At 37.3% G+C, this 13,570-nt stretch overlaps 1 protein-coding gene across 1 annotated transcript in view; it reads right to left on the bottom strand.

The window, feature by feature from the left end:
- LOC125804732 (uncharacterized) overlaps window positions 1-13,570 on the bottom strand; it is a 343,176-nt gene that overhangs the window by 284,613 nt on the left and 44,993 nt on the right. The window lies entirely within an intron of this gene.

Raw genomic sequence — 13,570 nt, forward strand, 5'->3', positions numbered from 1 at the left:
AAATATATATATATATATATATATATATATATATATATATATATATATATATATATATATATATATATATATATATATATATATATATAATGAATGCTGAATATGCGGTTATTCATTGAAAGGACCCATTGGTCAGTTTACATACTACTACCCCATGACATTTATCCTGTTAGTGTCAATATTCTCTCAAGTAATTGAGCTATTTTCTCAAAAGCTTTTAAGCCTTTTCAGAAGTACTGCATGTTTTACATGTTCAAGCTTACCCTTGTGAATACACATAAAAGCATGTATGTATTTAATGTTTCTAAAATGCATTTAGAGAGAGAGAGAGAGAGTATCTTAATAGAGTCTACACTAGCCAGGAATCGCATGCGTATGAATAATATCTTTATTATTAACAACAAAGTCTATCTAGGCTTAAGGGATATGTTTCGGTTTATTAAGCACAATTGGACAGATATGAAATAAGCCCTGCAATTTAACTGTACAATAATAAACAGCAGGATTCATTACGGCACAAATATCATGTCTGGGGAGGAAACGACAAAAGCAGGCAACCATAGCAAGGATAATAAAAGACACAATAGGCTGAAAGGACAATGGAACATCAAATATAGTGAAAATTAAATAATTAAATCAGTGGCCATCTATCTTGCATGCGCTTGTTACTGTTTTTTTTTTGTTGTTGTTTATTCTATGAACTAAACAACAAAACATGCCATTTGTTGAAATAACATTTCATTGCAGTAAAATGGGAAAAGACATATTTTCAGCTTCACTTTCCACAGAAAATGTATTCATAGAAATGTATGCTTTCTCACTCACTCACTCACTCACTCACTCACTCACTCACTCACTCACTCACTCACTCACTCACTCACTCACTCACTCACTCACTCACACACACACACAAAGAGCGTTTTTTTTTTTTGGCGTTTAGCAAACACTAAATTGTAGGGTCTGATACAGTAAAACACAATACATTCTGGATGTTAATGTTACATACATCTCTGGAAAAAAATTGAGAGACCACTTCAGTTTTTGATTCAGTTTATCTGTTTTTGCTATTTATAGGTATATGTTTTTGAGTAAAATGAGCATTGTTGTTTTATTCTATAAACTACGGCCAACATTTCTCTCAAATTCCAAATAAAAATATTGTAATTTAGAACATTTATTTGCAGAAAATAAGAAATGGCTGAAATAATAAAAAAATAATATCTAGAGCTTTCAGACCTCAAATAAAACAAAGAAAACAAGTTCATATTCGTAAAAAAGAGTTCAGAAATCAATATTTGGTGCAACAACCCTGATTTTTAATCACAGTTTTCGTGCATCTTGGCATGTTCTCCTCCACCAGTTTTACACACTGCTTTTGGATAACTTTATGCCTTTACTCCTGGTGCAAAAATTCAAGCCGTTCAGTTTGGTCTTTCTCTTAATTATATTCCAGAGGTTTTCAATTTGGTAAAATCAAAGAAACTCAAAAGTGGTCTCCTATTATTATTATTTTTTTCCATAGCTGTATTTATAGACACCAAATTGATAGACATTATCTGGTTGAGTGTATCTTGTGACATTGATTGATTGACAAATTCAATGTCAGGGTGGTTTCTAATGGCAGCATCAATTTCAGAACCAGAATCAGAATATCTTTATTGTTATTATACCAGGTATAATGAGACTAAAAAGCCACTAAACATGAAAACATATTTTTTTATTTCATTAATAGCTAAAACATGTTCCTTTTGAGTTAATAAAACATAGAACTCCTGCTTAAAATTTTATAAACATTTCCTAACCTTAAAAAAATACTTTTGTTGTGGTATTCACAGGTTCAGCTGTGCTGTAGGTGAGAATAATGTGTCTATGTACTTTAAAACGCAGACATATCACAATATCCAAATCATTCAATCAATAATACGCCCCCTGCTGGCTTCGAAACATCTGTGTCCCACCTTTATCAGATGCACACTGCTGCTGCTGCAGCTCAGCCAATCAACTCTCACTCCTGCCCTGCCTCTAAACCCATTCATCACTCAGTGTCCCTTCCAAATTATCTGTCCCATTTTTTTTTTAGCCTTTCTCAAATTTGAGTTTAGAGTGGAATCAGAACAATGAAGGGGTTTAGTTCCCCTTTTAAGATGCAATCCTCTCCAGTGTTATCAACAATAAAATTTAAATTAATACAATTATAATTTACATAATTAATTACAAAGAATATAAATATAAAACAATTGCAAAAATAATAAAAATAAACATGGAAAAGATTTACAGAATGTCATCTGTCAGATCCAAGTGGTGAAGTTGCACATTGCCCTTGTAAACAACGAAATTGCACTAATAGGTAAATAATTAAAATATTGCACAGTCCCATATTCTTATCATTAAATATTTTCAAGTCAATATGTTCCGGTTTTGATGGTTCTTCCTGACATTAATTATAAATGTAAAAAAAAAAAAAAAAAAAAAATATATATATATATATATATATATATATATATATATATATATATATATATATATATATATATATATATATATATATTAGTGAGGTATGGTGAAAAATCCAAATTCCAAATCCAAATGCCTGACAAACTTCATAATCAAAATTTAGTGGCTGTCTACTGTTGAAGCGTGATGTCAATCCAGTGTTGAGTGTATGCTTTATGGATATATAAAAAAACAGAACAGAAAATGTATGTCAGTACCACAGTTTCCATTTTCAAGTCAAATGTCTTTCTAACATCCAATGAACATCTGGTGCCTGCTGGGAACATTCTTAAAGTTTTATTGCCTCTTCAATCATTTCAGAACTATTTACAACTCAAGGTTAGCCTTATTCAGCTATAAAATTGTGATATTATCTTTCCTCAGGCCCCAACCTTTATTCAGTCTATATTTCTCAGAGAGGGTCTTAGTCTCAGGTAGTGGATTTTGACTAAAGCCCATCAAAGATGGCTCAGCGAGTACATTTTCACATTTATAAAGCTTTATGTAGACCATGATCTAAAGTTGCTGTGAATAACAGTCCATAAATGCTGGATCTGTTTAGCGAGTCCGTTTTTGCCCAGTAGGTGCTTTAAGGACCCATTCATTCCTGTGTGATTTGAATCAGAGCGGGGGTGAGCATGAGAGACTAATCAACAGTGACAACAGGTGTAGGAATGAGAATCAATTCTATTGGCACGGACGACTTCAGGTTGAACCGTTTTCATCTCAGTGTTGTTTAAACTTTATAGGACTTGCTGTTGGCAAAGACACGGGATCAGACTATAGAAATAAGGGGGAAATGTTTGTGAAGTAAATTAGACTGAATCGACTCAATAGATCTGGTTCAAGAGGGAGAAATATATGTACAGTTGGGATTGCAATAACTAATCATAGACTAATCAAGACATATACTAGAAAGTAGTACTAGAACAGTAGCAAAGATGCAGGCAGACAGTAAAGAAAACAACTATTCTGTGAATCTTTGTGCAATACATAATCAACTCAAAGTGAAGCATCCAGTGCTACACTTAAAAGCAATAAACTTAAGTAAAAGTAATTACCTTTTAATACCTTCTTTTTGCTTTAACTTTGGAAATTACAACTACTTTTTATAAAAAAACTAGTATCAACGCTTTCTATGAATGTCATATCTATTAGAGGCTCTAAACATACTTATAACACATTATAATGCATTTATGAGGTGTTAAAATCATGGATGTAAATAAGTATAATTAAGCAATAGAACACAAGAAGGAGTGTGTTATCACGAATAACATCACGGCTGTGATTTGGTCATAGATCATCACAGCCGTGATGTTATTCGTGATAACACACGACCTTGAGTGTTCTATTGCTTTTATACAACAGTTTTGTTTTTACAAAATGAATAAAGAAAATAAATCAAAGAACTTTGAGAAATTAAGAATGAATATGCCTTAATATGGACTGTGCCTTCCTCCAAAAAGTAGTTCCACAACAATGGTAACAGAACTGAAACTTTACTAATAGTGTATGGTTTAGGCAGACTAACACCACAAAAGTTAGCTTGAAATCAAAATGGTGAATAAGCGAAGATGGTAATGTTAGGACCATGAAATAACAAATACTCTCCTCTCCTGCTCCGTGGAGTCGTCTTCAGGTGAACGCTGCGCATTTTTTGAGGATTTCTGCCTGTTTTGCTGGACTGTGGTTAGGTTAGCATAGCTTGCTTTAGCTCAGCATTAACTTAGCTTAGCCTAGCCTGGCTGGTTAAGTTACCATTCTAGTTGTCAGATGGAATTAGCCGAGCGATTTTCCTTCCCCTTTTTCCACAAAAGACGAGCCAGCGTTGCGGGCGAGCGTGCCGTGGCTGAGTGCTAGCCTGTGCTAAGCTAACGCTGCTGCTGGTGCTGGTGGAGGTGATGATTTCAAAACTGTACTGTGTATATACGCCGTTACTCAGCAACGCGTCGGCGGAGTGATACAGGTTTAGTGTGAGAAGTCTGTGATGTTATCACAAATATCAGCACGGCTAGAACACTTCTGAACCAGTCAGATTGTGAGGTCGGAACTAACTGTTGTATAAAAATGCATAACACATTCAACATATTTATTATGCATCTGAACATAGCTGCCTCAACATAGCATTCTGTAATTACATGAACCAATCATATATTATACTTATATTAGATATTATACTAGCTTATGTTACTGTATAATATATAATGTATTATTGTACACTCTAAGTAAGTAAAGTGACAGATGTCCATCAATTTAATCCAGATGTGTACCCTTAAAGGTACCCTTAAAATACAATGCTACCTTTAGTGTTTTTTTTTCTATTTGAGTTTTCAGGACTTCAGGATGCAGTAGACACTTAATAGAAATGTTAGTCTCTTTCCTTAAAAAAATGATTATTTCTTCTTCTTCATGTGCAGAAAGTGCTACTTTGAGGACGGCATCACAGTCCAGAGATCTGGAGCATCTTCAGGATCTGGGCTGTGAGTCATGTGTGAGCAGCTTGGTGCTCTGTCCACCAAAGTCACGCTAGGCGTGCAATCTGCAGAACGGAGTTATAAACAGAGTGGGCAGTCTCTCTGTCAGTTTGCACAAACTGCTAACTGTTCTCCCGCTGCAGATGGTGAAGTGGGGGTTCAGATCCGCTCACCATCCAGTGTTTGTAATGGGATGCCTCATGAATTGGAAAGCGGTAGGGTTGTACAATATTTCATTTCGTATAATTTTACATGATTTATCACTTTGTATGCTAATGCCTTGTCTAGCTACTGTAATTGCTGGCAGTCCTACTGGCAGTCTCATAAAAAAAAAAAAAATAAGTCTCTAAAGTAGAGGGAATATATTTGCTTCAGTAGCAGTTTAACACTTGTGCACATATAACTGTGAATATGGAGTGCCTATCAACTTGCATACTGTGAAAAAAGACAAAACTCCCAGTTTTCTCTGATCTGTCTATGTCTGAAAGATGGAATTGAACACCTTACAATACATACAATGGCATGAAAAAAGTATGTGCCCCCCTTTAGCTTTTGCTTTTTTGTCATACTGTTATTTTTCCAATTATCAAACAAACTTTAAAATCAGACAAAGCAATTTTTAAATGTTCATTTTCGTTATTAAAGGAAAAAAATAAATCTAGCCCTGTGTGAAAACGTGTTTGCCCCTAAATCTAATAACTTGGTTGTGCCAGCCTTGGTGGCAACAACTGCAATCAATCTTTACCGATAACTTTTGTTGGAATTTTGTTCCACTCTTCTTTACAGGATTGTTTTAAATCAGACACATTGGAGCGTTTTCCAGCATGAACCTCCTGTTTAAGAGCATGATACAGCATCTCAATCAGACTTGAATTAGGCCACTCCAAAACCTTAATTTAGTTTTTAAGTCATTCAGTGGTGAACTTGTTTGTGTGCTTTGGATTATTGTCCTGCTGCAGAACCCAAGTACGCATGAGCTTGAGGTCATAAACAGATGGCCAGACATTCTCCTTCAGGATTGTCTGATTAAAAAAACAGAATTCCTCGTTCCATCTATTACAGCAAGTTGTCCAGACCATGAAGCAGCTAAAGTAGCCCCAGACCATCACACTACCACCACCATGTTTTACGTTCAGTATGATTTTCTTTTTCTATTATGTGTTGCTTTCACACTAGATGTAACGAGGCATACACACCTTCCAAAAATGATTTGCCTTGGAACTGTCCCATGGAGACCATTTTCCACCACTCTCTTTATTTTTGAATCTTTAACACTGACCGTAACTGAGGGAAGTTAGAACTGCAGTTCTTTAAATGTTGTTTTGGGTTCATTTGTGACCTTCTGGATGAGCTGTCCTTGCCCTTTTGGAATAATTTCAGTAGGCCGGCCAGTCCTGGGAAGGTTCACCAGTGTTCCATGTTTTCTCTATTTGTGAATAATAGCTCTCACTGTGGTCTACTGGACTCCCAAAAGCCTTAGAAAAATGACTTTTTTGTATCCTTTTCCAGACTACTACATGATCAATGACTTTGTTTTCTCATCTTTTTTTTAATTTCTTTAGTTTGGGGCATAATGTGTTGCTTTTTGAGATCTTTTAGCTGCTTCATATTGTCAGACAGGTTCTAATTAAGAGATTTCTTGATTTTACAGGTCCGGTTGTGCGGGTTCGTAGTGAAATTGAACTCTTTTACTACTATAGCTTTCCAAAAAGTGTGATAAATCACAGTTAATTAAAAAAGTGCTTTTTATGTTTACTCATGTTATATTTGCCTGGTTATTAAAGTTTGTCTGATAATCTGAAAAATGTTAGTTTTACAAAAATCTGAAAATCTTTAAGGGGGGGGGGGGCAAATACTTTTACACGCCACTGTATTAGATTTATACCATCACCCTGTGTAATTATTTCACAAATGGTTAAGGCGCATAATTTTATGTTTGACTTTTGACACAATCCAATGGCAGGGCTGCAGAACCAGAGGGAACAGGTGGTGGGTTGGCCTCCCTGCAGTCCTGATTATCCCCAGTAGAGAATATGTGGAAGTTTAAAAGAAATGAAAAATATGACAGACAACCCCTTACTGTTGCACACCCTAACAAAGAAGAAAAAAATGGGACAATTGCTCGGTATCCTCTGTGGCACATCGTCTTCTAAGTGTTGTGAAAAGGAATGGCGACAATACAAAGTGCTATATGCTTTGCACTGCGAATTTTTTGAAAGGTCTGCAGCAACATAAAGAATTTGATGTACCCAAGCATCTATAACTTGTTGGCAGTAGTCCTGGATTCTGTCGCGCTGAATGCTGAACAGTTCACAAAAAAATAATCCAATTTCGAATCGTTCTGTACTTTGCTTGAAGATCCGTCGTTTAAAAAGTCAATATGTCTTGCTTCAACAAAGTTGCTTGTTGTTCACTGGTAAAGCTCTAGGTCATGGTTATAGAGGTGTGATTTTTTGTGACTAATTTTTACTAAGAGAAAATGTGAAAAGGACTTTGGCTGCCACCGATGTACAAAGGCAAGATTTGAAACAAACGCTTGCAGATGAAAAAGCAAACAAAAAGTTTCATAAAAACTCTATAACAGCTGTATAGTGAGAAGCAAAGGTCACAATAAGCAATGATTCACTACTCATTGTGACCAAAACAGATATGGAACTTAATAAGACTTTAACCATCAAACAGCAAATCCAAAAGAGACTAGGCTGAAGACAGAATGCAGCAAATACCATTCAGTTTGCAACGGGAGATGTTGGCAATAGTTCGCAAAGCCAGGGACCAAACAGTGATACACTGATTTTAAAAAGTTTGGGCATCCCTGATAATTCTCATAATTTTCCTTTATAAATCATTGGTTGTTCAGATCAGCATTTTTTTAGTTTAATATATCATATAGCAGAGGAACACAGTGATATTTGAGAAGTGAAATGAAGTCTGAAATGAGAAGGGTTTACAGAAAGTGTGCAATAATTCTTTAAACAAATTAGGCGCAGAATATTTTACATCAATATTTAGGTGATCCTCCTTTATTCAGAAATAACAGCCTCTAAACGCTTCCTATAGCTTCCAATTAGCTTCCAATTCTACGCATATTTGTTTTTTTATCCACTGATTTGTGGATTGTAAAACAATAATTTCCAACACACAGTAAGTAGTGCGTTTTTCCACAGTCTAAAAATAAGGCAGCCCACATATTACAGCTTAATGTCAGCAAAAGTATAAATAAATAAAGAAAGAATGAAATAAATGAAAATCTAACAAGCCTCAGAAGAAGTACAGATGAAAATGACATTTTCATCAGCGTCTAAAAAAGTAAGCTCAGTGATAAATCTGAGAAAAAAAAGCTATTTGTGGTTCACTGTGATGTTGTTGATAATGGGCCATTTTTCCCCTAAATTTAAAACTTCACAGGAGTGAAACTTGTTTGATGGATACTTCTTAGGTAAATTATTATTGATATGAGGTACAAAAGACTTCTTCAGGCAGCCATTAAGGTTTGGCGACTTTAATTATTTTGAGACATCGCCTGAGGAGGGGTAATTTATCACGTCTATTTACCGGAATGTATTTACTGATCAGATTCTGCTGTACTAGCAGCAGACAATTAATTGCACTTTTAATAAGAAAAGTAGAAAATTTAAATGAGGCTACTGTCAATTAAATTATGCGAGGGTCCTCTGGGGTTATATGTCATGACATTCAAAGTCTATAAAAAAAAAGGTCTGATCTAAAAGAATCATCAATTAAATGATTGTATATGTATAATCTTTTAATTATAAGTCAGCATGATTGAAGGCTGTCTGTAGATATGGATTAGTTTTCATTATACTGTTACCAATTAATTACTTTCAATGTATAGCTGCAATACAGTTCTGCTTGCTAAACATTGAAAACATAATTACACAGTGTATGCCGTCATGTTTGATAGACTTTCTACTGTATTTACTGTGAGGAACACGGAAATCCATGTTTATTGGAGGGTAGATAATTATTATACTGAAACACACTGAACTCTTAATTAAAGCATAATTGTATACAGCAGATGGCAAAATCCACTTTAATGACATATTCATCGTGCACATGTGTATAGCAAACATAGCAAGCATTTCTAACAGTCATTTTCTGCTGTTATTATTAACTAAACCATAACAGAACAAAGTGGCAATACTGGATAAACATTAGTTATTATATACAGAGAACTAATATTTATAATAACAAACAGTATTAAACTGTACTGTAGAAATTAAACATTAAATATTGTAGGCACTGAATGTGATTGAGTTCTTCAGAAAGTCAAGTTGGGAATCCTGAAGGCTAGAAAAAATTACCCTTTAGACTAATGCTGAACAAAATGGCCCAGTACTGTTTCATGGTGGTGGTCCAAACCAAAATAGAAAATGTAAGGGGTTTACCGTGCCCGGGCAAGAGCATGGTTCACTTTATTTGGGCACGGTACGCATGCAGTGTGAGCACGATCAGTGCCCGAGCACGAAACAAGATGATGTCGGTGATGCAGTGTTTTTCTAAACAAATATGGCCATGTTTTAAATTCAGTACCAGCGTCAGAAAAAGCACCCACTCTCAGAAGCGCACTCATGTTGCTATGTATATAACTGTGCTTGAGATAACCGCTCCCGAGAGAGGGTGCTTTGCATGGCGGGGGTGCAGAATTCAACACAACACTGGAAAGCTCACTGAGCAGTGAGTAATGACGTAAGCGTGCTTGGGCACAGATTGTTTAAACGCAGTGGGAGTGCAGGCCAGCGGGGGAGTGGGGAGAGGGTTGAACTGTGCTCCAGCGTGATTCAACTGAACTGTTTCTAGTGTAAGTACACCCTTAAAGATTCCAAGGAACATGGTCTCAACCAAAGGTAAAAAAAAAATAAAAAATAAAAAAATTGGTGTGACCAATATAGGTGGTCTCTGTCTGAATCAATAAAACCATGTTGCTGTCCAGGAGTGCATTTCCCAAAAAGTTCTTAGCACTAAGATGATTTTGAAATAGTTGAGCGAGCTTAACAATGACCATTCTCTATCAGTGTATGATTTGCCTTTCTGCTAAGATGCTTTCGGGAAACTGGACCCTGTTTGCATTTTTGACTAACTACAGGAGCCAGTGTACCATAACCCATGAAACAGTAGGACTAGAAAATGGACTGGCTGTGTCGAAATATGACTTTCTTTGCTTGTGCTTGAATTGCCCACTATTATACCACAGTTAGTTCTGACCCTGCAATTTGATTGACTAAGAGGCGTTTTATGAGTGCCATTATCAGCCGGTAATGCACTGTAACCAAAGCTCTCATTTTCTCATCCTCTTTAACTCAAAATCTTTCAATAAACAGCGATAATGGAACTGTGGTATAATCGCAATAATACACTGGAGGTTCATACTATAACATGTAATATTAGCCTCATGCCTCTGACCGCAGTGCAGCAGTGCCAATATTACAGGTTATAGCATGAACCTCCAGTGTATTATTGCTTAAGTATGGGTTCAACAGGGTATTCTGGTGATTTCTGTATCTACTGTACCTGTAGAATAACCCTTATTTATAAACAGAAATAAAAGTAATTTGAGGGGAATCATTGCATTCTTTTTGCTGCATGATGTTTGTGCACGGAATCGGATTCTGGCAGGGAGGCGGAATTCCTCACAATACCTGAGACAACTCATCAAATTGGCAACATCAGTATTGATTGATCACAGGTATAAGGAGATATAGCTGACATAGCACAGATCTTTATCCCATTAACTAAACTGCAGGGTGAAACCAAAATTATCCAGACCAAATATACAGTATACTATTTAATAAACATTGTAAACGTCGGATCAGACTTTCAGGTATGAACTTTTCTTGTCACCCAATTCCAGTGGTTTGGGTTAGTGGGATTGATGCCCACTCTGATCACTTTTTGAAAGGAGGTTGGTTTGTTCTTCTCTTGTTTTACGGGTGCTCTGGTTTCCTCATGCCTCCCAAAAATACACATGGTACATGCATTGGCTAAACTATATTGTCTCTAGGTGTAGTTGAATGGTTGCTTGATGTACCCTACGATGGACTGGCACCTTGTTCAGAGGTCATTGCTCCCTTGTGCCCAATGATTGCAGATAGGCTCTGGGGCTACTATGATGCCAACCAAGTAGGATAAGATGTGGAGTTGCATGGATAGATGAATGAATGAGTGCATTGCTGTTTGGTAAGCACATGCAAGGCATTGCCAACTGTCTGAGTAATTTGTAATTTTTATAAGTGGAAAGTTCGTTGAGGGGAAAAGTCTGGAACTTCTGGTGATCAAAAAATCATAAAATATTTCCTTTTGCTAGCAATCAGGTATATGCTAGTTTCTCCATGTACTTTACAGCCTGCTGCTTCCTATGTCTATCTTGAGGCCTGTACCTAAATCCTAGCCAAACTCTTAAATGGTTCCATAGTTGGTGTTGATGGACTGTGAGGACTTTTGTTGTCTGTAGTCTGAAGTTCTGAAGTTGATTCATCCAGAAGTCAGCGCTCTTGCTTCAGATGCTTTATGCCGTCCACGTCCCCCGAGATGATTCGTCTCAGTGGGGTGATTCTGTTGATGGCAGCTCTGAAATCAATGAAGATCATTCTCTTGTAATCTTCTCCAGGTGGAGAGCTGAGGAGGCTGCCAATTCTGGTGATCTGTTAAGGTGACAGAGGCAACAAAGAGGTCTGATAAGGGCTGGGATTGTGAACTTGGAAGTAATACCTTGAGTAACTTCCTAGGGACCATGTCCATGTGAGGGTACATTTGTAAAACAGACTTAAAGGAATTGTTGAGGGTGTCTCTGAGGACACCAGGAAATAAGTAGACCGATAGTGGATTGTAGGAACAGAGGAAGGGGTGTCTCAAATCCTTAGAGGATTTTCTTCATTGTTTTCTTAATATTTTCTCTCAAATTTGCCATGTAGGCAGGATTGGCTTTTGTAGATTTGAGTATAATGGTCTTCTATGTTTTGTGGTGGTGAAGCCTTTTTCTATGATGTTTCTTGTTCTGTCTATTTACTGACAAAAAAAAAAAAACGAAGAAATATAATGCTTCAATTCTGCATTTGCGGGGCTCCGAGTGGTCCAGCGGGCTAAGCACTACCGCTATGATCAGGAGATCACCAGTTCAAATCCTGTTCATGTAGTTTACCATCAGCTTCCGGAGCCCTGAGAAAGCATAGTCGGTTTTGCTCTCTCCGGGTGGATATAGATGGTGCTCTCTTTCTTCAAATCTCTCCAAAGACTGATGTCCGCAGCACTAGGCGTCTGTGAGCTGATGTATCAGAACCATGTTGCTGAGCTTTCCTCAGAGTGTGCTGTGATGCTACTCAGTTAGCAGCAGTTGAAAAAGAGGCGTTGGCTGAATTCACACGTATCAGAGGAGGCGTGTGGTAGTCTTCACCCTCCTGGTGTTGGGGCACCACTAGTGATCGGGGGAGTCTAGAGAGTGGTTTGGGTAATTGGGCGTGTAAGTTAGCAAGAAAATGGGGGGGGGGGGGAATAATAATTTCTGCATTCGCTGTTGAGCAAAACACTGCCCTAATTACTGGTGTATGTTCTGGGGTGCCATGGCAGCGGTAGACGGTGGTGGTAAACGAACACTAAATGACACTAATAGCTTAGTGAAATGTGTTTTGCCTCTAATGGCAGGGCATACAACTAGCATTTTTTTCAGCTCACCCACTTACATAGGGTTTTCTTAGGAATGTCTTCATCAAAAATGCAACACTTTATTAATCTAGCTTGAAGTGTGCAGGATCTACAGTCCCAACTGCAACATCTCTGGGCAAAGGTGGCACAGGATGCAATATAAAATTTGTATGGCTCTGTATAATCTTATCTTAGATGACTTTACCTCCAGATATCTGGATCTTAGGTCCAGGTTAGATTTGTCTTTTTTATGCTTTATATTTTAATGTGGTGTATACAGGGGTTGGACAATGAAACTGAAACACCTGGTTTTAGACAACAATAATTTATTGTATCGACAGACAGTTCTTGTGGAAACAGGAGAGTTGAGGTGCACACTGAATTCTGCCGTGATTTGGGCAGCCGTGGTTTTATGTTCTTTGGATACAATCCGGGTTAGCGCCCAAACATCCCTTTCAGACAGCTTCCTCTTGTGTCCACAGTTAATCCTGTTGGATGTGGTTGGTTCTTCTTGGTGGTATGCTGACATTACCCTGGATACTGTTGTAGAAAAGAAAATGAAAGGTGGGCTAGCCCCCACCTCTCGTCCGGGGTACAACTCCCCTGCGTGTTCGTTTGATAGAGAGAGTCAGACAGTGGAGTGAAGTTGAAAGCAAACCAAGTATTTATTACAAAGTACTGAATATTCAGGAGAACCCACACATGAAAGACCGTCTAACAGCCGTCCCAGCATAAGTTCTGACCCCCTCTAATCTGACTCCTTGTTTATACCCAAAGATGACGTAAGCCTGTTGATGAGGCGTTGTTAAAATCATCTCATGTTAGCATGCACGTGTTAGTACTGAAGTTTCACGTGTCTGACTGGACCACTAGTGTTTGACCTTGACTGTGTTCTTCCATCCTGGCACTATCTGTGTGTGTGCGTCACCCCTCGCTTTGAAGCA

Source organism: Astyanax mexicanus, chromosome 10, assembly GCF_023375975.1.
Source record: "Astyanax mexicanus isolate ESR-SI-001 chromosome 10, AstMex3_surface, whole genome shotgun sequence".
Taxonomy (NCBI): domain Eukaryota; kingdom Metazoa; phylum Chordata; class Actinopteri; order Characiformes; family Acestrorhamphidae; genus Astyanax; species Astyanax mexicanus.